Genomic DNA, 26,871 nt, shown 5'->3' with positions numbered 1-26,871 from the left:
CAAGTGGCAGGTTTCATGTTTGTGGGCCTGGACGCCGTGCCAGCCACTCCAGACCTGCAGCCCCTGAGAGCAGGAACCCAGAGGTACCATGAGCCCTGCTGCAGGGAGAGGGCCTTTCTGGCTGCCAGCGGGATGGCCACTTCCCTGGAGCCAGACCCCAGAGACAGGGGAGCAGGGGGGCTTCAAGAGGCCCCCCAGGGACCACCTCTCCTGGAAGCCTTGTCCCCAGCAGGCACCTGCAGCTGGCCCACCGCCTCAGCAGCCAGTCCCCAGCCCAGGGGACAGGAAGGGTCCAGGAACCTGGGAGAAAGCCCTAACAACCAGGGAATAACCCAGAGAACAGGTAGAAAATGCAATTGCAGGACCTCCGCCAGCAGAAGGCTGTCCTCTCAGCTCCCTTCAGGAGGTCTGGACCAGAAAGGCTATCCCTCAGTGTAAGCTCCAAGGTCACATCATGACCTGTTTTCCTCGGCTGCTGGACGGGGTCCTACCGATGCGACAGGTCAGATTAAAACCTCATTCAATCACTATGGGCGGAACCTTTTTTATGCACCCAGGCCAGCCGGGTGAGCCCCATGTTCCAGCTCAGTGCATCCCTGCTCTCAACTCCCCGGCGGGCATGGTTATCACCCATGTGCACTGGGTGTCACATCCCCGGGTTGCCTCCTGCTGCTGCTGCTCTACGGATGCTCATTGGATGTCCCCCCTTTCTCAGGTTGCCAGAGACAAGCTGGGCTGCGACTCCCTTGCACAGTCTTCTTCCAATTCATTCAATTTATGCCAATTGACAGGCATAAACAGACCTTTCCAAAAAACAAACAAACAAAACTAGAGAGCTGGATCACCAAAATGCGAGTAACTTTGCCCGTTTTACCTCCTCTCCTTCTTTCTAACCCAGATATTTTATGAAGTATTTGCAGTGTCCCCTTCCCAGGCATGTGGGGCTCCGAAGTGAATAGAGCACAGGGCTCCCAAGCTCACCCTGCTGAGCAGGTGAGGAATTCCACTGGCAGGAAGGGCTTAGGGGGGTACAGAGGAAGCTTCCTGCCCCAGGGACTGTGAGAGGACGAAGAGCAGGTTTCAGCTGCCTGAGAAGGTAAGTGAAGAAGGTGGAGGTGAAGGATGATGCAGATGCCCAGGTTAATATGTGTGATGGGCCCTGGCAAGGGGGATACGCAGAGCTAACTTGAGGCCTGGGTGGCAGCTCCTGGGTTTTGGCTGGTTCCCAACTGGGTGCAATTTTGTCTAGAGACAAAATGTCTGCAGGCTTTCTGGTTGATGCAATGGTGTGTGTTCGGGGTGGGGAGGGTGCTATGAGCATTACCCAGAGTCAAGAGATCTGCTAATAGCCTTTTAACACCCAGGACCCCGCCCCCCCACACACACACACAATAAGGAATCCTCAGCTGGGAATACCCAGGATTGAGAACCTCCACACTAGAGTTACGAGGAGCCACTGAAGGCTCTAGGCAGGGCAGTGATATGATTAGAGATGTGTTCTTAGCTCCCTTGTCCATATTGAACGAGTTAGGAAATTGATTTTAAAAACAAAACAAAACAAAAGAACAGAATGCAGCCCAGGAGTGGCTGTTGGAACCAGGGAGCTGACAGCCTGGAATGGAGAGCACTCCATCCGGAAAGAGAACCCCCAGATGATCTACTTCACCTGTAAAATGGGGTGTGAGATTTGTTTTATTTTACAAATTTTTTATTAAATAAATTTTATTTAATACTGTTCTTTACTTATTCCTGTGTTGCTGGGATGACCAAATACAATAGTACTTATGAAAGGCTTTGTGAAGTGAATAGAAATGTGGATGAAAGATATTTTTGTACTATAAAGAGCACCTTTTAACAATTACACCACTATTGTGTGCTAACTGTATTAAAGTAGAAAATATAATTAAGCTAAAAAAAGGACAATAAAGCTCACTCATCATTTCACTATCCAGAAATAACATTTTAAGATTCAAGTGTATATTTTTAGCTTTCCAGACTTGCATGTGTGTCATTTTTTTTTTTTAGTAAAAATTGGGATCCTGCTTTCCCCACAAACCTGCATTGCAAATAGCATCCTATATCAATCAAATGTTTCTAATAGTGTCCTCTATTGTTACATTGTTGTGTTTTTCTTTTTTTTTTTTTCATTGTTGTGTTTTTCAAATTTTCCACATTTACAAATGAAAATTGCCGGGAATTATATCTCCTTGTTGAATTTAATTCCTTTAAAGCAAAAAGTGACATTGAGAAATCCATGGCTCAGCCAGTACCCCCCACAACACAGGTGCCCTTAGTACTGCTCTTGGGGACATTTGCATGGGATCCTGGAGTTTCAGGCAAATGAGGGGCAGTAAGTATCCCCCCCTTCCGCCCCCATGGAAGAGTTGACTGCACCTTTGTCAAGGTAATTTTGCCTCCTGCTCAGTAACGTGGGAAGGTGGACAGGTGGCTCCCACTGAGAGGCACCTGATATATTTCAAAAGTGCCACAAATGTCCCCTAAAACTTTTTTCAGCAGTCCCAGCTAAGGCCACTTCTCCAAAGCCCAGCGAACTGGGAATGGTGGACCAGTAACTTGCTTTACTCCAACAGTTCATCTGTTGACTTATAAACTATGCCACAGGGCAGCCCCAGTGGCTCAGCGGTTTGGTGCCGCCTTCCGCCCGGGGTGTGATCCTGGATATCTAGGATCAAGTCCGTGTCAGGCTCCCTGCATGGAGCCTGCTTCTCCCTCTGCCTGTGTCTCTGCCTCTCTCTCTCTGTGTGTGTCTCTCACGAATAAATAAATAATATCTTAAAAAAAAAAAAAAAAACTATGCCACAGTAATCTGCAACACCTCTCACCAGAAGGGGCTGAGCCAACCCAGGAGTGGTCAGAATATTGCACAGACTCAGCCACACTCTTTCTTTTTCTTTGTTTCTTTTTCTTTTTTTTTTTTTTTTTTTTTTTTTTTTTAGAGACAGAGAGAGAGCTCACACGTTGGGGAGGCAGGGGGAGAGACAATCCCCAACAGGCTCCAGAGCCTGACCACGGGCTTGATTTCATGATCTTGAGATCATGACCTGAGCTGAAATCCACAGTCAGACGCTTAACCGACTGAGCTACCGGGTGCCCCGACTCACCCACTCTCTTGACACAGTTTCCCTGGTGGTAAATGGCATGGGGTTGAAAGATAGTAGCCTTTGTCTGTCACAAGGAATGTGAAACTGGTGGTTCATCTCTCCCAGAAACAAATTCAAATTGTTACTAAGCGACACTGCCAAGAAGGGAAAGCACAGAAATCACCTAAATGTCCAAAACGAAACGCGTGACTATTATCCATTGTACATCCATTTCCTGGAATATTAATCTCTCATTTTCACTGAAAACCGAACATCTACAACAACATCTAAAATTCTTATAAAAAATTAAAATAAAATTCTTATAACAAAATATTAAGTGAGAAAAGGAGGGGACAAAAATATATGAGAGTAAAACTACTCCCTGTGTTTACATTGGCATTTTCATGTGAAAAGGGGTATAAACCTCTAATTGTCACAGCTGCTGTGTTAAGTGAGATCATGAAGGGATTTGGGATTTTTTTTTCCTTCTATGTTTGTTTTCATAATGTTCTGTAATGGGGCTATGATTACTTTTATAGTGAACATGTCCATGCACGGGTGCGTGTATGCATGTATGAGTGGGATACTTAAGTGTGGAGCCCTCGCTTCACACACTGCAGTTGAGGTGGAAGAATGGGGGGGGGGAGCACCATCTGGGCTTAGCGAATGTCAGTCACCTGGCGAGAAGATGGGCAGGGGAGTCACAGTGAGGGTGGCCCGTGTCCCCGGGTGGCCTGCTTATGTCATCCTTGAGGACCGTACCTGGGCTGACAACCCCAAGACTAAAATTTCTTCCCTATAGAGATAGCTCTGAGGCAGACAAAGAATCTAAACCCCAGCTGGGCTCCATGACACCCAGTTGACAAACTGTCCAATTTCACAGACACTGCTGGGCCTACTAGTCCTGAATTCCCATCCCCCCAAGTGTCCCTCAGTGTCCCAATCACTTGGCAGGGGGAAGAGGGGATCTTTGGAAGACATTGGTCTGCATGCTGCCTGAGCTCTTGGCTCCGTCTACTGAGCTCCAGAATTTTCCTGCCTGGTTGGACACAACTACGGAGGCCCAGGAAGCTGTGCCAGCTCTCAGAGGCACCCTTTCTGCCAGCCAGCCCTGGGGCGGGCAGGATGTATTGGGAAGGCTCTCTTCCCTTCCCTTCTACTTGGGTTGGCAGTTCTGGAAGAGATAAAGGGGGGGGGTCCCAGTCTCCAGGCCCTGCCTGGAGGCCCAGCCCATCAAGAGCCCAAGAGGTTGGCCCAGGGTGTGGGACAGGCAGTGGGGCCCCGGGGTCCTCGTGGCCTTGGTCTCCTTCCTGCCTAGGGTGGCTGTGTGCCTCTGCTCTCCCTCTCACTTCCCTCTCTTGTTCTCCGCCTCGGGCCACTGTGTCTGGCTGGTCATTGGCCTCTGGTACCCTATCTTCCCTCTCTTGGTCTCTTTCTCCCTCTTAGCGTCTTTACTGTGTATCTATTGCCAGCCTTTTCCAGGATCCGCTCTGGGAAGCCGGCACCAGCCCTCCTGAAGCAGACAAGGCTAACCCACGCTCTCCGGACCAAGGGCCCACGCTGCGCTCCCCGGCTCTCCCAGGAGTGAGGCCTGCTTCCACGCAGAAGGATGCGGAGGGAGGAAGCCTTCCGCCCTATGTGGCTCCCGGGCTAGGCTGTGGAGGGAGAAGGGAAGTGGCCGCTGACACCCGCCGACTCTCTGCACTGGCTTTTTGGCTTTCTTGTACTAACACTGCAGGCTAATGGATAAGGGACAAGGAGAGGACAGAGGAAGAACAGAACACAGTTTTGCATCTGTGGAAAGAAACGTCCTTCCTGGCCCAGGTTTTGGCGCCAAGCACGGCTCCCACCCCTGGAGTTCGGCAGAAATGAGGTCACAGGGAGAGGAAAAGAGAGGAAAAAATCCTCCACCTCAGCATGCCCTGAGTGTGAGTCCCACGGCGGCTCTAAACGGCATAACCGTTGGTGCGCTGAGGTGAGGCGGTGACACAGCAGGCCCTAAGAGGAAAGGCCATCACACCCAGCGCTCCAGGAATTCAGAGGGCCGGATTCTGGAGCACATGCGGTGTGTGTTATTCTTACCACAAACCAGAACTATGTTCCTTTTTGAAATGGTTGACTCCACAGCTGTTTGAAAATCCCCTGGTACTTGGAGACAAATGATCCAAGTCAGGCTGTGCTAACAGGCCGGTGCTGGAGCCAGGCGGGAGGTGTGACTGGTGTGGGTCCTCAGGCCCATCAATCACTGCTCAGTGGAATTCCCAAGGGCCCACTGGACTCTCTGACAGCACTGTTTACATTAGAATATGATTGTGAAACTTCCAGAAAGAAGAGAGGTGGCAGAGAGCATGCCATTGGGCCAGCCGAGCCGCCTCACCCACAGGGAGGCAGACCACACCAAGGCCCAGTGGCATGAGGTGGGTCATGGCCTGAGCCCATTCTCTCCCAGGCTGTCCCTGAGGAGATGCTGGAATATTCTCTGACGTGGGAGCCAGAGCCACATCAGAGGGGACAGGGGTGGGAGAGCCCACCTCAGCGGCTCCACATGCTTGTCATGGGGTGGCTTCCACTGGGTTTACCACACCCCATCTCCAAAATCCTTGTGAATTCAGCCCAAAGCACCTGCTGACAGAAAAATATTTTTCATTTTTACTTCAGCTCTCTCAGCTAAGATGGCTTTGCCCAGCGTGGTGAGGGAGGACAGTGCTTTGCCCTGGGCCAGGACAGCTGGGAATGTTGGGAAGGCCCTGAATGGAAGAGCATTTGGGGAGCCCCGAAGACAGGAGGAAAGCACAGCCACAGAGGCCCACACAGATGGGGAGCTCCCAGGCTGCTGCAGCTGACGGGCTTGGCTAAAGAAGGATTACGCACCTGTTTAATCTTGAGAGAAAGATTGCAAGTTACGGCTGTTTTGCTCTAACACGCCCCATTAAATATTCCTGGAATCCAAATGCAAAAGGAAAAAATAAACCACTTTGAAATAGCAGGTAAGGGGTGATCTGACAGGCCTAGGCCCAGGTACAGCTGGACAGTCCGGGCAGGGAGGGCTCCTCCCCGGCTGTGCTGGGCTCCGGACAGGTGGGAGAGCCATGCTACCCCACACCGCCCCTGGCTGGATGTGTCTGGGCACCAGCTGGTCCTTGGATCTGGGAGGAGAGCTGGGAAGAGAGACGGGTGGTGTCTTGGGGTGCAGCTGCTGCCTACGTTGGAGCCTACATTGGGCAAGGAAGAGTCTTTGGCCAGGGTGAGTCTGGGCAGGTTTACTTTCTGGGAGCTTACACCACTCTGTGTCTCCAGCAAAGGGGAATACATATGTGGTACTCTGAGGCTCACTGCTCTAAATCCTATAGGTGTATTAGCTCATTTAATCCTCACAACAAACCTGGAAAAGGGATGCCATAATTGCCTCTATATTACAGATAAGAAAACCAAGGCACAGAGAGTTAAAGTGGCTTTCCCAAGGAAGACAGCATGGAAGTGCCAGGGTTAGGATTTGAACCCATGATCTGGCTCTAGAGTCCCTGCTCTTAACCAGGACACACTACATTGCCTCTTTAAGTGAACTTTAAAACCAACTATGTTTTTAACGTTTTATTTATTCATGCGAGACACAGAGAGAGAGGCAGAGACAGGCAGAGGGAGAAGCAGGCTCCTCGCAAGGAGCCCGATGTAGAACTTGTCCCAGGACCCCAGGATCGTGACTTTAGCCAAAGGCAGATGCTCAACCACTGAGCCACCAAGGTGCCCCTAAAACCAACTATTCTGCCCAAGAAGCAGACCGCACCCTGCCTGCTGGCTCTCATCCCCTGGAAGGTTCCACAAGGTCTGTGATTGGCTTTCTCTCCAGGTGGGAGCCCTTCTGCCCACCTGGACACCTCTTCCCCTCCAGAGCTCTGACAATTCAACCAGAACTGGTTTCCTATATTGTGCCCACCTCCAGAAGCAAAAGAGTTGTACAAAGCTTGATTGCCATTAAAAAGTGAACACGGGACTGGTGGTAGGGGGTGGAGGAGGGGGAGCCAGAGAGTGAACACAGGAAAGGCATCCAGGGCCTCCACTGGCCAGTCCCAGAATTTATGGGGACTCATGAACAACAAAAGTCTTCATTTCTTTAAGAAGGGCGGTCCACTCCCTTCAGGGCCCCGCGTTAGGTCCCTGCAGGGCTTCAAAGTGAGGGCCAGAAGCAGGCTGGTGGGTGATGGCTCCTCTAACCTGCTGGAAACCAGATAGCACCCTCCACCTTTTCTGAAGACAGAGCTAGTCTTTCCCTCACCAGGACCTTGGGAAAAGGCCTCCTTGACCTGACTCCCCCTCACCATCTGCTGGAAAAGTCCATATTTCTGAACTCTCTGGAATACTGTCTCCTTCTCTCCAAGTGATTCATCCAGCCCCCTCATTGTTACCAAGAATATCCTTCCAAAACACAAATCAAATTAAGTCTTTCCCTTGATTAAAACAGTTTTAAATACGATGAGACCTGCTGCCCATAGGATACAGCCCCAGTGTCTTATGATACCAGGGAGGCTCTCCGAAGCGTGGCCCAGGCCGCTGGCCTCTGCCCACACTCTGTAGCCAGAGGAGAGGCCGTCTGCATCAGCTATGCTGCTTTGCTGGCTCAGTGACCACCCCCCACCCCTGCTGGGCCTGCTTCACATCTCCTACTCATCCCTCAAAGCCCCATTCAAACATCCTTCCCAGACTATGATCACCCACGTCTCTCTGAGGGGAGAAGTACAGCATGACCCCGCACATGCCTCTATCACAGCCTCTTGCATCATGTTCATTTATGCAAGTGTCTATCCTCCCGCCACAAGGAGCTGCTAAGAGAAGGTAGCTTGGGCTTTGTATTTCCAGCTCCCGGTGCCAACACTGCTGTAAAAGGGAAAATATTCAGGAGAGAGAAACCCACTGAACCAATAATATCCGCTAACCTAACAACATGAACGCTGCCCTTCAGTGAGCTCTGGCAGAGAAAGTGTTGTGAAAGCTCAGGAAGCACAGGTGGGAGTTTAGATGTGACAGGAAGGACACCTGCGCTGTGGCATGGGAGGTGGGCATAGCGTCCTGGGCCTTGGGGGGGGGGTGCAGGTACCTGGTGAGCTTGAGGGCTTTGTAGATGGGTCAAAATCAACCTCTCAGCCTCATGGCTTCTGCCAGGCCAGCCCCACCCAAAGTGACTCATCTGCCCTCGTTCCTGCCTCTCCCATGGAGACTTGATCCCAGCCACAAGCATGTTCTCCTGACTATGCAGATAGCAGCCCCTGGGCACCCTCTCAGTCCATCACAGGTAACTCTAGGCCATCCCCATCTCCATCTTCTTCCACAAGTGGTGCCTTCTCCTTCCAGCTGCCTTCATGCCAGATCTCTATGGGCTGAAGGAAATTGCAGCTCCCCTGCTGGAAACACTGTGGTACCATCAGAAATACTGGCTTTGCAGCCAAATCACTCTGAGTTGAAATTCTGACCCAGCCAAGTGCCAGTTTTCCTCATCTGCAAAGAGGTGGTGACAAACCATCCCTGAGGGTAGGTATGAGAATTTAAATAAGGCATGTAGAATCTCAACTAGCAAACAGTAGGCACTCAATACCCTGTAGCTCTGGGTTTCAGTGGCCCCTTTGTTCTTCCTTTCATGTTAGTGACCTGCAGTCAACTATGATAATTAGATCATGGATTCTGGAGCTATTATAGTTCATGAGGGGGACGTCCAGGTCACCTGTGAGCCATGGCATCCACAGCATGAATATACAGGGCAGGGTAGGAGCAGCCCAGAGGTGGGCAGGGCACAATACCACTTCTGTAAGGAAAAATAAAGTTAGGGGAGCCTGAGTGACTCCGTCGGTTAAGCGTCTGACCCAACTCTCAAACTCTCAGATTTTGGCTCAGGTCATGATCTCAGGCTGGTAAGATCAAGCCCCACGATAGGATCCATGCTCAGCGGAAAGTCTGCTTGACATTCTCCCTCTCCCTTTCTCTCTCTCTGCCCCATCCCCCCCCCTCTGCCCCCTCCCTTCCAAAATAAATAAATAGATATTTTGAAAAAATAAAGTTATACATATTAATGAATAAACATCTAGAAGGATAAATTTTAAAATATTAACAGTCATGGAGCTATGAGAGGCTTTTTTTTCTTTCCATAATGTGTTTATCTACTTTTTCACCCACAATGAGCAGGCATTGAGTTAACAATAAGAAAAAAATTAAACTACATGTGGTAGGAATCTGCATGCAATATGGGCCTTAAATCCAAAGCACCATCTGGGATTTGCGTGTCAGAGAATTGTGGTTTACAACTGCAGATGTCCATAGCTTCCATGTGGAAGGAATTAGGGTAGCTGAGTATGACCCCACCCTAGGAAAGTCCCCAAATGGAGAGCAGGCAAATGCTACTCTCAAAGTAGAGGCTTCCACATGGCTACTACATAATAAAGGGATTTTGTACATTTGACAGCATTTTCACTTGAAATAGATTATCCATTCAATGTTTTGTATTTAAAATTTTTAGTTTTGAAATTAAGTTATATTTTTAATCCATTTGGTGAACTCTACATTTAAAAGAACACTCTAAGAAACTTTCTGTAAAACAAAGCCATTTCTGCAGTTCAAATTCTCACTTCCCTGTAATCTTTCTCTTCTGCAAATTTGCACTTTATTTTTTTGCAGCAATATATGCCTTTATACACTAATGAAAACTGGTTCTACCAGGACAAATGCCATCACATTTATTTCAGGATAAAACTCTGAGGTTGTGCCTCCTTCTTTGGCATCAATGTGCTGGAATGCACCACAGCAAGGGAGGTGATGACATTCTGTGTCTATGAAAAGCATATGAACAATTTTATGGGGTAGTTTCTCATCAGGCCTGCTTAGAGTCAAGGCAATAGACTAAATTAACTCTTGACAGCCTTTTCAAGTCTGCAAGTCTATCAAATTTATTATAAAGATGCTTTTTTCTCTTTTTTTGGTAATTCCTTATTCCTCCATGAAGAAGAGATTAGAGAAACATGAGACCCAAATCATTTTAATACAAAAGTTAGCCATGTTGAGGTGTCAATGATTCAAACTAAGAGTTATAAATAGTAATAAAAAGGGACACCTGAGTGGTTCAGTCGGTTCATTGTCCAACTCTTGATTTTGACTCAGGTCATGATCTCAGGGTCATGAGATCGAGCCCAGCATCAGGCTCTGCACTCAGCGCAGTCTGCTTGCAATTCTCTCTCTCCCTCTCTCTGCCCCTCCTCCCACTCCTGCTCTAAATAAATAAATAATAAATAAATAAACAGAATCTTTACATAAATAAATAAATAGTAGTAAAAGTAATCTCAAGAAGCAAAGTGACCCACAATCTAAGACTCTCTAAAATCTGTTTACAAATGAAAATTTTACATTGTAAAGTAGTTAGCTTTAAGGTTGGTTAATTCAACTGCACAATTATAGCATCAATAACTTGGATTCTTTCCATTTTTCTACTCTGCTAGCTCTGACATTTTATAGTTCTCTTTATGGTCACTTGGCTGCTAACCATTTAACATCATTAATGCTCAAGCAGAAATATCCAAAAGCCTCTTTCTAAATTGATCACTGATGAGAAATGACTTTATCATGATTGTCTTAAATGAGTCATTAGTCCTTCCCTGAGGCTGGGAAAGAGGTCCTCCTCCTTCTAAAACGGTGGTCTTGACACTTGAACAAAATCAAGATTTGTTAAAAAGGAAGAAAAAATGATAGATAGTTGGTACTCTACTACCAAGAGGTATCACTAAGACAGATATAAGATTTATCATTGACAACACTAAATGCTGGAAGACAGAAGAGAAATTCATTTACAGTTCCAGGTGAGAAATATTTCAAACCTGAAATCTATATGCAGCCAAACTATCAAACAGGAGATAAAATAAAGCCAGTTTCAGGTAGAGAAGAATCAGAAAGTTCATCTTCCATAAACTTTTCAAAAATTAAAAAAAATATTTGAAGATGTATTCCATCTTTCATCAGAAAAAATAGGAATCTAATAAAGAGGAGGAGTATCTATGATCCAAAAAAATGAAATTAACTCAGGAGTGCAATGAAAATAAATCTTAGCTTGAAATTCTGTGACAGGCCTGGAAAACAACAGGTCAAAATTAAAATGAGTTGTATCAAAAGACTCCACCATGAATGTCTTCGAAATCTAAAGGGTTTCATTACACAGTTCTGTGATTAGGAACCTAGAAATTTTTAATCAGATGAAAGCATATGCTTCTGTCAACAGCAGCAACAACAACAAATAAATAGCTACAAATTCCAGAGAAAATAAATAGCTGAACAACATCATGGTACAAATATAAAGCAGAATAAAAGGTGGCATGATATTGAGCAAATAATCATAATTATAAATAAAAAAGAATCCAATTGGCCACGTGGTTTACAAAGTTTTCCCCAGTGGCCCAGGGCAGTGGAATATGATTACACTTCCTTTGCCATGGATCTAGCCACCTTTTTTTGAGGCCCATCAGTAGATGATATTTACATAATTGTAACTTTACAAATGCTGGCTTTTAGCTTATGGTTCTTATAAATTGGTCTACAGACAAAATCAGGAAAATTATAGTCAAAGAACCAAATGCCAAGGTTATAAGTTTTAAAGATGTGTAAAAGTAATGCTATAGCTGACAGAAAGAATATTAAAGAGAAAAGTAGGAAAAAATGGAGGTATGCTAAATTTTTCAGTTATCTGAGGAAAGGAGTTAAGAAAAATGGTCTGAATTTTATGGATTTAGAAATAAAGATTTAACAATGACCAAACTAGGAGTGCCTTGGTGGCTCACTCAGTTCAGCATCCAACTCTTGATTTCGGCTTAGGTCATGATCTCAGGGTCCTGAGGTAAAGCCTGGTCCCGGGCTCCATGCTGAGCATGGAACCTGGTTAAGAGTCTTTCTTTCCTCTCCTTCTGCCTCTCTTGCATGCTCTTTCTCTCATGTGCATACTCTCTCTCCCTCAAAAAATTAATTTATCAATTTAAAAACAGAACAGAACAAAAAACGAAGACTAAACTAGTAGCAATGAGAACTCAAATCCTCAAACTGTGACCTCCAAATATCATTTTCTACTGAAAACAACCATAACTCCTTGGAGAAATAATTAACCCAGGCCTGGGACAGCAAATATGTCACATGTGCCTGGAACACCTACTCATGCTAGAAAGTGAGGAAGGTACCAAAGACTCTTGGAATCAGACCAAGAGGATTCGAGCAAATTTGAAGAGACTTTCATTGGCCCAAAACAAGACAATTTCAACACCAGTAAGAACCAAAATACAGTGACTTGAAACACATCCAGTATGGGTTCACTTATGATACTAATAGAAAAAGAAACTTAACACCTACCATTATAGGATGCTAGAGATTGAACTCATCACTTTCAAAACTGGTAATTAAACACATTTTAAACTAATTAAGATCAAGCAATCATTTCTACTTTTCCTGTATCTGAGGATTATCAAATAGGCAAAGGTGAAATCTCTTTTTATAGAAGCATCTCAACTGTTAACTGAATACAAACTGAGTCCATCACTACCACTAATGAATTAAAGGATCCAAGCAATAGTTATCAATGACTGCTGGAATCATTAAAAAAGATACCAGACATGATGCACTGCCTGGTGGAATTTAATAAAACTACGTATGAAGTATTCTTGCCATAAAATCAAATCTCAATCTGATCAAGTCTCCAGATCTAATTACCAAGTTACAGGAAATACCAGAGAATGCAAGGGGAAAACATATTGAGTGACACCATCAAGACGGAATCGTGGAAATCCAGACAATGGAAACTACAAACCAAAAGACAGTTTCTTCAACAAAGTGCATTGCAATAGGAAGAAATAGTAGGGTGAGGGATCAATAGATTGAGAAGTGAAAGAGACATGTCACCCAATTGCAATCTAAGACTTTGTTTGGATCCGGATTTAAATAAACTGAAAAAAAAACCCAAGATTAAAATATCAACAGTAACTGCCTATTAAGGAATTATTGTTCTTTTTTAGGCATGGTAATGGCATTGTGATCATGTTGTAGGATTTTTTTATTCTTATTTTTAAGAAATACATATTGAAATATTTACAGATAAGATGATACAATGTCTAAGATTTGTTTCAAAATCATCAGTGGAGGGCAGTGAGTGGGAACATGGATGAACCAAGGTTGGTTATAGGTTCACAGGGGAAACTAAGTGCTAGAGACATAGCTCACTATACTCTTCTCTCTAGTTTTGCATATGTTTGAACACTTCTGTATTTTAAAAGTTTCAGAAGATAAAGTTTTAAGTGTGTTATTTAAAGCTAAAATTAACCAGTAGAAAGTCCAAAAGTATCATGTAAATATTGAATATCAGCAGTCAGAAGGTTGATGGGGGTTAGTGGACATATACTCAATCCCTCATCTGTCCTTGAGAAGAGAGAGGCCCAGGCATCATCTACGGTGGGACGATCAAGGCAAAAAGATACACATGGGTGATTTAGAATAATGGTGATAACCACTAGAAACGCTTAAAAGTATTTAATAGAAGGAGGAGAGATTCCTTTCTCATTTTATACTATTTTATATCATGTGACGCCTTTAACTTGTGCACATATTACTTTTTTATTGTGGTAAAATACATGACACAAAATTTACGTTTTTGATCATTTTATTTATTTATTTATTTATTCATTTATTTATTTTTAAAGACTTTATTTACTTATGCATGAGAGACACAGAGAGAGAGGCAGAGACACAGGGAGAGAGAGAAGCAGGCTGTCTTCCTGGAGCCCGATGCAGGACTTGATCCCAGGACCCTGAAATCATGCCCTGAACCAAAGGCAGACGCTCAACCGCTGAGCCACCCAGGTGCCCCATTTTAAAATTATAGTTCAGTAACATTAAGTACATTCACAATGTTGCAAGACCACCTCCATTAGGCATTTCCAGAACTTTTCCATCATCTCAAACAGAAACCTATTCAACAGTAATGCTTCATTGCACTTTTCCCCCAGCCTCTGGTAACCACATTTCAATACAATTGTCTCTATGAATTTGTCTATTCTCAGAGCCTCATATAAGTGGAATCATACAACATCTGTCCTTTTGTATCTGGACTATTTCACTTAGCATGTTTTCATGGTTCATCCATGTATTAGAGTTTCATTCTCCTTTACTGCAGAAAAATATACATAAAATTTACCATTTTAACAATTTTTAAGTGTCAGTTCAGTAGCATTAAGTACTTTCACATTGTGGTGGGACCATTACCACCTTACTTCACTTAGTGTGATGTCTTCAAGATTCGTTCATGTTGTAGCATGTGTCAAAATTTCATTTCTTTTTAAAGCTGCATAGTATTCCATTGTATATATACGCCACGTGTATTTTTTTAATCCATTCATCTGTTGGACATTTGGTCTGCTTCTACCATTTCATTACTGTGAATGATATTGCTGTTAACATTAATGTGCAAGTATCTGTTCAAGTCCCTGCTTGTAATTCTTTTGGATACATCTGGGAGTGAAATTGCTGGATCATATGGTAATTCTATGTTTAACTTTTTGAGGAATTGCCAGACTGTTTTCCATAGCATGTTACATTTTCACTGGTAATGCACAAGTGTTCCAATTTCTCTACATCCTTGCCAACAACTGGCACTTATGGGTTTTTGTTTGTTTTTGATAGTAGCCATCCTAATGGGTGTGAACTGTTGTCTCATGGTAATTTTGATTTGCATTGCCTTAAGGACTAGTGATGTTAAATATCTTTTCATGTGTTTACTGACCATGTTTGTCTTCTTTGTATATCTTCTTTGGAAAAATGTCTATTGAAATCTTTTTTTTTCAAGTCGGTTTTTAGATGAGTTGGTTTTAGTTGCTTAATTATAGGAGTTCTTTACATATTCTAGTTATTAATCTCTTTTTTTAGAGAGACACACACACAGAGTTAGCATGAGGGGGGCAGAGGGAAGAATCTTAAGCAGGCACTATGCTCAAGGCTTTGAGATCATGACCTGAGCTGAAATCAAGAGTCCGACATTTAACCAAATGAGCTTCCCAGGCACCCCACCTCCCAGAAAGATTTTAACTAGATAATAATCTCTTATAAGATATATAATTTGTAAGTATTTTTCCAATTCCATAGGTTGCCTTTTACTATATTAATTGTATCGTTTGATACACAAAAGTTTTCACTTTGAAGAAGTCCAGCTTATGTATTTTTTCCTTTCCCGCCTAAGCTTTGGTATCACATCCAAGAAATTATTGTCAAATCCACTGTTATGAAAATTCCCCCTATTTTTCTTCTAAGAGTCTTTATAATATTAATTATAATATCATAAATATTATAAATATAATATATTATGTGTAGGTCTTTGATCCTACTTTTTTGTACATGATGTAAAATAAGAGCACATATATTATTTTTAAAGTTTAAAAATAAACATTGTTATGTATACATATATCACTCAGAAAAAAAATGAGATCTTGTCATTTGTGACAACACGGATGGACCTAGAGAGTATTATGCTAAATTTCACAATAAGTCAGACAGAGAAGGACAGATGCCATGTGACTTCAGTTATATGTGGAATCTAAAAAACAAAACTAGTGAACAGAGAAACAAACAAAAAAAAGCAGAAACAGACCCATAAATATGGAGAACAAATTGAGGTGGGGGAGGGCAAGATGAGCTAAATGGGCGAAGAGGAGTAGGAGGTACAAGGTTCCAGTTGTGAAATGAGTAGGTCACAGGGATGAAAGGCACAGCATAGGGAATATAGTCAATGACATTACAATAGTGTTGTATGGTGACAGATGCTGGCTACACTTGTGCTGAGGATAGCATAACATATAGAGTTGTTGAATGACAATGTTGTACAACTGACACTAATATAACATTGTATGTCAGCTATACTTCAATAAAAATAAACATTAATGAAGATAAGACATAATTATTTTCAAATGTTGTAGATCATTCACCAGGATGTTAGCTATCTTTTTAAAAACTACCCTTGAATAGTTACTTCTTTTAATTCTCAGAAACTCATAGCTTTGAAAATCACATCTTAATTTTTCTTAAGTTTTGCAATTAACCTTTCATTGAATTGTATTGGAAAGTCCAAAATAGTCACTGACTTTAAGGTCAGCAATGACTCTTGCCCACAGTGCTCTGGAAAACCTCAACCCCTGACAGAAGCAGGTGGTTTCCAGCCTATTCAGTTCCAGGGAAGTTTAGCTTCCCTTTTGGTTCACAAGGAAGAACAAGAATAGATTCTCTAAGCCTGATGCATTCCACACAGTAGGTGATCAGTACAGTCTGTTCAGTGTTTGTCTGATTGGTTTGTTGACTATCAAATTCCTGGAACTGAGCACATCCCACTCACTGTGCTGCTAGCTGGTGATCAGCATGCACACAGGAAAGATACAAATGGGCACTTAGGGTGATTGGGCACTTGGAGGGTACCAGGCAACCAGGCTGCCCTCATATTAGCACCATACACACAGCCCTTTTCTGTGAAATCATCACCTCTCCATAGACCTGCCCTTTGAAATGTGACCACAGCTTCCTTTTGGTGAATACTTAATAGATTCTATGTGACTGTGTCATCCAATTCTAATAATAAGCTGGGAATGTAGATGTTTTTAGTTCCATTTTACAGATGAGCATACTGAGGATTAATTGGCATTTTTAGGGGTTATACAGGTAGAGTTCAAACCCAAGTCTGGCTAACTAGAAGACTCTTCTCTAAACCATCACAGCATAAAAAAAAAAAAAAAAACCATCACAGCATACAGACAGTCCTTGATTCTAGCTTCCATTTCATATTCTCATCTTCCAACACTGTCCAATTATCTAACAGAAGAGCAGCTCCCAAAGGCCTGTCATCATTTCCTTGGCCTCTCACCTAAGGTCCCCTAGCAAAGCCTTCAAAAACTCTGAAGAGGTAATAACTGCCCTAAGAAGACTGATCAATGAGGTTGTTCTAAAAGGCTCTGCTTGTTGTATGGCAACATATTACAAGAAAATAGGGCTCTCATCAGCTCTCCCTGAAACAACTTCAAAAAAATAGGAATCATCCCTAAAATCCTCTTAAATTCTGAAAAAAGCACATCCAGTTAAGAAGGAAATATATATTTTATTTGCAATAGCCTGAAAGTATGGTTTGGGAGGTCAAATTTATGATACAGCAGAGTTGTATTTTGTTGGCCATGTATATTCTTTAGATTATATAACAGCTCCTGTACACCAATATGGCAAGTACTTGGAGACCTCCAAAGGAAGGGTTTCGGTGTTTGATTGTTGCCTAGCTAGGTGACTTTGGGTTAGCCACTTAAGATCACCAAAGATTATTTTTAATTAATACATTCGTTCTTTCATTAAGACAGTCAAATATTTATTAGGCCTCTTCTATTCTGAAATGTAGACTCTGTAGTTCTAATTTATGGAGGCGATACTGAGAGGCCAACGCTATTGAAAGAAGAATTTATTTTTCATTTATTTTTATTGTTTTCCAAGAGAAAGGGACACACCACTCCAAGCAGGGCCACCAGTGGAGCATCAGACTGGCCAGGAGGCAGATGACAAAAGCAAGGGGAAAGTCTGAGTCAGTCTATTAAGGCTCCCTCAGGAAAAGCAAAGCAGGGTAAAGAATTTAAGACTGAGTAGATTGAATAATTACTTTGCTTTGGGCAATAAGGATGGTCTCTAGTTACCTGGCATCTGGCCCTGGGATGATGTAGGGCAGAGGAAGTGTGGCTAGGTGCGTGAGAGGTAGATGAAGAGGTGGTGGAGGCGGCAGACCTGAGACCGTTTGGTTTGCATGTGAGAGAGATGCTCCTTACCAAGTCATGTGCTCGTTCTAAGAATTGGCCGGCCCTGGAAGGGCAATCTCTCCCAGGGTCTGCAAGACCCCCAAATGCCAGAGTATCAAGAATGCAAAAAATAAGAAAATATAGTTATTAGGAGTGATGTTAGCAAAGTGGCAGAATAGGAGTTTCCAGCACTTGTCCCTCCAGAAACTTCAATTTGAACAATGATTCACACGAAAGTACCTTCATGAGAGCTGAGGAATCCAGGTAACAGTTGGTAGCACCTGAGTAGAGCACAGAATAAGAAAATGCATTGAAGAGGATAGGAAGGACAGTTTCCCATTACCCACGTGCTATGGTCGGAATGCTTGTGTTCTCCCAAAATTCATATGTCAAAACCAAATGTTCCCTATGATGGCGTTAAGAAGCAGGGCCCTTGGGGGACTCTGGGAGGCAGAGCCCTCATGAATCAGATTAGTGCCCTTATAAAAGAAGGCCACAATATTCCCTTGCCCTTCTCACCGTGTGAGGACCCAGCAAGAAATAAAAAATTCTGCAATGCAGAAGAGGTCCCCACCAGGGCCTGACCATGTGAGCACCCTGATCTTAGACTTCCAGTCTCCAGAACTATAAGAAATAAATTTCTGTGTTTATAATCCACTCAGTCTGTAGTATTTTATTATAGCAGCCTGATTGGACTGACACCACACTACACCTTCCTCAACTCCTTACACCGTAGCACAGAGAATTATATACTCTGCATGGGAGGCAGGACAGTGATACAAGCACCCATCTTTGCCATGGACAACAGCATCAGGCTTGCCTCAATGAACCTAGGCACAGGCTAGCCAGGGTTCAGGCTCCAGGCTCATTCTCAGTGACAAGGCAGCCCCTACCCCAGGCACCTGGCCTGCCCCTATGGACTCAGGCTCCAGGTAAGTCCCCAGAAAGTCAGGCTCCAAGCTGACCTCAGGGCCAGGTTGACCTCCATGGACCCAGGCACTAGACCTCCTTCAGTAAACCCTGGTGCCAGGCCAGCCCCTAGAGACTCAGGACCAGCTCCATCCCTGTTGATCAAGGCATCTAGCCCATTCCAGTGCCAAGCTGTCCCCTGAGGACTCAGACTGAAAGCCTGCCCCAGCACCAGGAGGGTCCCCAAAGACCCATGTACCAGGACCATCCCTGAAGACTCAGTCTCTAGGTATGCTTCTGTGAACCCTAGTGTCAGGCCCGCCCAGGCCAACCCAGGACCGAGGCCCACTTCAATATCCTCAGGTTCTGAGTGAATCCCTATGGACCCAGCCATCAGCACACCAGCCCACTGACCCAAACACAAGCCCAGCCCCACTGAGGACTCTAGTTCCAAACTAGCCCATGGACCACCCCACTCCCCCAGCTGGCCTATCTAGAATTTCTGGACAGGCTGACTGGTGAAGAGCTTTTCCTGTCAAAGCCAATCTGTGAAGATGGGAAGAGGTAACTATTTCTTCAAATGCACAGACATCAACACAAGGCATCGAGGATCATGAATAATCAGAGAACTATGACAACACCAAAGTAATAAAATAAAGCTCTAGTAACTGATCTCAAAGTAATGGAAACCTACAAACTGCCTTGCAAATAATTCAAAATAATTGTAAAAATAAAGAAGCTCTGTGAGCTACAAGAGAACACGGATAAATAACCACACAAAACCAGGAAAATAATGAGCAAAATGAGAAGTTCAACAAAGACACAGAAACCATAAAAAGGAACCAAATAATTTTTGGAGCTAAAGGACACAATGACTGAACTGAGAAATTGAAGAGAGCTTCAACTGTAAATTCAATCAAGCAGAAGGAAGAACAACATCTTATTATCAGATAGATTTTGTGTTAGGTTATTTTGACTGACTGCAGACCAACATGAGTGTCCTGAGCTGGTTTAAGATAGGCTAAGCTAAGCTGTGATGCTTGGTAGGTTAGGTATATTGAATGCATTTTCAACTTACAGTATTTTCAGCTTGGGATGGGTTTATTGAGACATAACCCCATCATAAGTTAAGGAAGTTGTATGCACATTACCCAAGTCCCAGGAAGAGCAGGAAAAGAAAGAGAGACAGAAAACTTACTTAAAGAAATAATGACAGAGAACCTCCCAAATCTGAAGGGGTACAGACCCATGAAGCCCAAAGAACTCTAAATAGATCCAATACAAAGAGATCATCACCAAATGGACTATCCCAAAACACATGATAATCAAATTTCCATAAGTCAAAGACAAAGAGAGAATTTTAAGAGAAGCAGGCAAAAGGTGACTTGTCATGCAAGGGACACCCCATAAAACTGTCAGTGGATTTCTCAGCAGAAACAGGCCTAGAGAAAAAAGGATGATATAGTCAGTGTTGTAAGAAAAAAATATTGCAGACCAAAATTACCATATCCAGCAAAGTTGTCCCTCTGAAACGAAGAAGAGATAAAGAATTTATCAGACCAAAAGAATCTGAGGAAGTCCACCACCAATAAACCTGCCATACAAGAAATGCTAAAGGGAGTTCTTAAGTTGAAATGAAAGAATACTAATAACATAAAAACATATGAAAATATAAAACTCACTGTAAAAGGAAGAATAGTCAAATTCAAATACTTCAGTACTGTAATAGTGGCATATAGTTATTTTTAACTCTAGTGTAAAAGTTAAGACAAAATATTTTTTAAGCTATAGCTACAAAAATTTGTTAATGAATTGTTCTATATTAAATTTGTAAACTGTGACATCAACCACAATATGTGGGAGAAGGAGAAGTAAAAATATAGAGTTTTTGTATGTGGTCGAAGTTAAGTTGTTACCAGCATGAAACAGACTGTAATAACTATAAGATGTTTATGTAAGCCTCATGGTAATCACAAGGAAAAAACCTAAACCTATAGTAAATACACAGAAGATTAAGAGAAAGGAATAAAAGCATACCACTACCAAAAAAAGAAAAAAAATCATCAAATTACAAAGGAAGACAGCAAAAGAGCAAGAAAGGAACTACAAAACAATGAAAACATAATTAACAAAATGTCAGTAATAAGTCCTTACCTATCAATGACTACTTTAAATGTAAATGGATTCAATTCTGCAATCAGAAGACTTAGAGTGGCTGAATGGATTAAAAACACAATTAAAAACTATATGCTCTTATGAGAGATTCACTTTAGCTTTAAGTACACGTATAGGCTGAAAGTGAAGAGACAAAAGATGTTCCATGTGAATGGTACCCAAAGCAGAGCGGGAGTGGCTATCCTTAGATCAAGACAAAATAGACTAAGTTAAAAACTGTCACATGAGACAAACAAGATCACTATATAATGATAAAGGGATCAATTCATTCAGAAAATATACAGTTGTAAATACACATGTGTATTCAACATTGGAATACCTGAATATACAAAGCAAATATTAACAGGATTGAAAAAGTAGACTGGGATATAATAATAGATGATGACTTCAATACCTCACTTCAACAATGTATATATCATCCAGACAGAAAATCAATAAGGAACATTGTACCTGAACTGCATTTTAGACCCATGGACCTGACAGACATAAACAGAACATCCCAAACACCAGCAGCAGAATACACATTCTTTCCCAGTGCACACAGGACATTCTTCAGGATAGACCATATGTTAGGCCACAAAACAAGTCTTAACAAATTTAAGAAGTTTGAAATTACATCAAGTATCTTTTCTTTTTTTTTTTTTACCACAATGTTTGAAACTAGAAATTGGTAACAGGAGCAATACTGGAAAATTCACTAATAAATAGAAATTAACACCATGCTCCTGAACAATCAATGGGACAAAGAAGAAATCAAAAGGAAAATAAACATTATCTTGAAATGAGTGAAAATAGAACATAAAATACAAAAACTTATGGGATGGAGTAAAGGCAGCTCTAAGAAGTTTATAGAAATAAATTCTTACATTAAGAAAATAGATCTCAAACAACCTAACTCTATACCTCAAAGGACTAGAAAAATAACAAACTAAGCCCAAAGTTAGCAGAAGGAAGGAAATAATAAAGATTAGAACAGAAATAAATGAAATAGAAATCTAATGCATAGCATGTTGACTATCGTGATTAATGCTATATTGTACACTTGGAATTTGCTAACGGTAAATTTTAAACGTTCTCACCACACTCATGCAAATAGTAACTTTATGAAGTGATGGATATGTTAATTAGTATGATCATGGTCACCATTTCTCACTGTAAATGAAAACAGGTACATTTTTTATTTGCTAATCATACCTCAATAAAACTGAGGGAAAAAAGAAAATACAGTTAATATAATTGATCCAATGATGAATGGATGGCAAATAAACAAAAAATCTAAGAAAACACAATTAGAACCTCTTCTATATCTTGTTCTTTGTTCTGGGTCTTGAAAATGTGATAGTGAGCAAAACCATCATGGTTAACTTTATGGAACATTTAGTCTAATTGTAAAATAAGGAGACTGGATTAGGTCACCTACATTCTGTAATTCACTGCATAGTATTTGCATGGTGAGGGCATCACATCTATGAGTTATGTGGACAGGATATAGCCCTTAATTACAACACTGTTTTAGCAGGGAAAAAGATTTTCTTTAAGCAACCAGCTCTGTGTTGGTTTCCAGGAATGCACCGTGGAAATGAGTGGAGCTTGTGTCCCTCAGCCACACACACTTGCTCTCTCCAACCCAGAGCTGCATTCAGCAAGGCAGGGGGAAGAGAGAGATCTGGGTCCCTCTCCAGTCTTTCAGTGGCTGAGGACAGAGGATGGTCTGTCCCATCCCACGCCCGGGGACCAGAATCTCCCCGGGCATAACTGTAATGGCACTTAAAACCAGCAATGAAAACCAGAAGTAGATGGCAGGGGTAAAGAGTCAATGTTCCAATCAGGGGGATGAGAGAGAGCCACGGTGCCTTTTTTTTAATTTCCATCAGTTTCACTTCCTCAGTATATCACAAATAGGATCCCAGTTCTTTCTTTCATTCATGGCCATTGTCACTCATGCTGCCATCATCTTTCTGGACCATTCTAGCCATCCCCTCACCAGTCTCCCTGCCTCTACCCACCATCCTACTGTCCTTTTTCCAAATGATTTCTTCTATCATGAGTTATTCAGAAGTATTTTAACATTTCTAAGAGCATGGAAAATTGGGGAATTTTTTCTACCATTTTGTTTTCTCATTTCATTGCACTGTGTTGAGAGAACCTGGCCTAGACGGTACTGAAGTGTTGTCATTTCTCCAGGTGTATTGGTGATCATAATGTCCCAGCATGTGATCATTTTTTTAAACTGTTCCACGTGATCATAATGTCCCAGCATGTGATCATTTTTTTAAACTGTTCCACGTGTGATTGAAAAAAAAGTTTAAATTCTCCCATTATCAATGTGGGTGTGCCAACTTTTCCTGTGACTGTCAGGTTTTCCTTTACATATCTGAGGGCTACACATTGGGTGAACGTAGGTATATAAAGATTCCAAATTGTTATATTTTTCTGGTGAACTGTAGCCTTTACCATTGGGTGATGGTTTCTCCTTTGAAGAAGAGCTGCCCTGTGCCAGGGCATGCTCTGTCTCTGTCACAGCACGTTGTCCTCATCCCCTAATATTGGTGATCCAGGAGGAGACTATCTCTGCATTGGTATCTGTCAGCCCCGGAAGGTCTTATAAATCCACTGACAAACCAACAAGCCCACACAACTACTACAAATAATATTAGTACTGAGCATTTTTAGGGGTTTTAAAATATAATGTACAGATAATGATGGATCAATGCAGGGTCATCTCTTGTAACAAACATACTACTCTGCTGGGAGGTTACGCATGTGAGGGGAGGGGTATGTGGGAAATCTCTGTACCTTCTCCTCAATGTTGCTAGGTAGCGCTGACCTATTAGGATTCTGTCCTCAGGCCCATGCTGGGTTAACGGTGTTCTCAGCCCCGGGCATTACGGATCTCACGGTCACCCAACTTCTCTCTTCTGTCCCCCTCTTCCCTCCCTCCCATGCAACTGCAGAGACCCACCCAGAGCAGGGTTCCCCAAGCTCCCACCCCAACCACAGCCCTCACCTTGCCCAGGAGCAGATGGGTAGCTTTGCAAAATATCTTCTCTCAGATACTGAAGCTCAGAAATACGTGTCAATCTGGCTGCTGGGCCACTCAGGGACTCTGGCCATGGTCCATTAGCCAGCGCTCTACCATGGGCCATTCTCCACAATTTGGAAAGGCAGCAATGAGAAGGGAAGTGAGTACTTACAGTGTCCTCCCGGATCTGTCACTCCTACTCCTCCAGGTGCTCGCAATGCCCCACCCTGGCCCACCCCGCCCCCACAGCAAGTACGGGCTTGGCTCACTCTCTGTCCTTCCCAGCTCCTGGGAGACACAAAGCTCATCTCTTAGGCCCAATCCAAGTGGCCTGATTCTCAGTGATGGACCTAGAAGAGACTTGGAGATAATAAAACTCAACTCCCTGGTTCCCATGGAACTGAGGTACAAAAAGTTGAAGGCTGGCTGCCCTAAAGTAGGAGATGGAGTGGGTGGCACGTGTGCATGAACAGATGTGTGCACACATATGCACATGCACACAGATGTGCACGCACATAGATGTGCTCACACATGGCAGATGTGCATACACACATAGAATGTTGGTATAACTGGTGAAATCTCAATAAGCTTTATGTATTGTACTAATGTTAGTGTCTACTAACATTAGTGTACTAATGTTAGTGGTTTTGATAGTCTACTATATTATACAAAAAGTTACCACTGGGAGAAGATGGGTTGAAAGTACACAAGACTTTTTTTTTAATCTATAATTATATCAAAATAAAAAGTGCCTCAAAACAGAACATGTATGGGGATCCTGGGTGGTTCACTCATTTAAGCATCTGCCTTTGGCTCAGATCATGATCCCAGGGTCCTGGGATCAGCTCCTCGTCAGGCTCCCTTCTCAGCAGGGAGTCTGCTCCTGTTTCTCCAATTGCTTCTCCCGCTGTTCATGCTCTCTCTCTCTCTCTTAAAAATAAATAAATAAAATCTTAAAACAAATTCAAAAACCAGAACATGTGAATCAGAATTTCTAAGGGTGGGAGCAGGTAAATGTGTGTGTGTGTGTGTGTGTGTGTGTGTGTGTGTGTGTGTTTTAACTCTTCAATGAGAGTAAAGGCAGCCAGAGTTGAGAAGCACTGCACTAGGGTCAGGAGGGTAACACAAAGTCATGGTACTACACCCTGGTAAACCCAAGAGGCACTTATGGTTTTTGGACTTTGGTTGGGACCTTATATAGATCTTGGTTTAAACATGATGATCCTAGTATGCTGCTAAGAGGATCCTTAGGAGGCCACATGATGGGATTCCAAGGGCTCCTTAAATTTTAAAGAAAACAGATGCCTAGCTAATCTCAGGTGACAGGATACACGAGAAGAGAGCTTCTCAGTAACCACATATTCACTGCAGGGCTTCCCACCTGGGGCATGCTGCAAACCTGAGGGAGAATCAACCATGACACCTTGGCGTTGATGAGGCATGGAGTGACTTGCCTTCTCTTTGTCCGCCCAGCATTACATTCCCCAGACGGTGGTCTTTTGTCATCATATGATCTGAAGCACGGATTTGGCAATTTTGCATCATCTACTGAGGTGTCTAACTTGTGCCATCACTGTCTTTGACTCAGACAACAATCCTAGTCTGTCACCTGTGGTGAGGGTGGCAGTAATGGTGACCCTTATGAGTAGCACAAGCCATGGCAGTGTACTCAGGAAATCACCGATTTAGACTACTCTTCTTAAAAGGCTAGTGAAGGTCATGGGCTCTTCCTACAGTCTGTTCAGTATATTCTTCTTTTCCCCAAAGACACAGTGCCTCGGTCCCAAGCAGGTGAGAGTCTATGCTACATGGGCCTGTGTCTTGGGCTGGGTTCACCACAAGCAGACCCTGAAACGAGGATTGAAGTGTGATTAACAGAGAAGTGGGGAGGAGGGGCAAGACGGCGGAAGAGTGGGGTCCCCAAGTAACGTGCCCCCACCAAATTACCTAGATAACCTTCAAATCATCCTGAAAATCTACGAATTCGGCCTGAGATGTAAAGAGAGACCAGCTGGAATGCTACAGTGAGAAGAGTCCGCGCTTCTATCAAGGTAGGAAGACGGGGAAAGAGAAATAAAGGAACAAAAGGCCTCGGAGGGGGAGGGGCCCCGTGAGGAGCCGGGCTGAGGCCGGGGCGAGTGTCCCCAGGACAGGAGAGCCCCGTCCCGGAGGAGCAGGAGCTGCACCAACCTTCCCGGGGGAAAGGGGCCCGCAGGGAGTTGGAGCAGGACCCAGGAGGGCGGGGATGCCCTCGGGCTCCCGGGGACACTAACAGACACCTGCGCCCCGGGAGAGTGCGCCGAGCTCCCTAAGGGCTGCAGCGCGCACGGCGGGGCCGGAGCAGCTCGGAGGGGCTCGGGCGGCGGCTCCGCGGAGGGGGCTGCGGGGCGGGAGCGCGAATCCCACAGCGCAGGCCCCGGAGCACAGGGCGCCGGGACACAGCCCAGGATCCGGCCTCCCCCGGGACAGGCAGAGGCCGGGAGGGCCCAGGACAGCGAGGACGCTCCTGCCCCGAGCTGAGCAGATCAGCGGCCCCGCCCCGGAGCCTCCAGGCCCTGCGGACGGAGAGCTGAGAGCCCCGAGCCCCGTAGTTCCTGCGGAGGCTGAATCCAGGCTTCCAGAGTTGCCATAGCAACTGCGGCTGTTCCTCCTGGGGCCCCACGGGGTAAACAACCCCCGCTGAGCCCGGCAGCAGGCAGGGGCAGAGCAGCTCCCCCAAGTGCTAACACCTGAAAATCAGCGCAGCAGGCCCCTCCCCCAGAAGACCAGCTAGAGGGACCAGTGATACTCCCCCGTGTTCCAATACAACTTGTTTTTGGCCACTCTGCACTGAGCAAAATGACTAGAAGGAAAA

Source organism: Nyctereutes procyonoides, unplaced genomic scaffold, assembly GCF_905146905.1.
Source record: "Nyctereutes procyonoides isolate TBG_1078 unplaced genomic scaffold, NYPRO_anot_genome, whole genome shotgun sequence".
In the NCBI taxonomy this organism is placed as follows: domain Eukaryota; kingdom Metazoa; phylum Chordata; class Mammalia; order Carnivora; family Canidae; genus Nyctereutes; species Nyctereutes procyonoides.
This window is presented reverse-complemented; position numbering follows the sequence as displayed.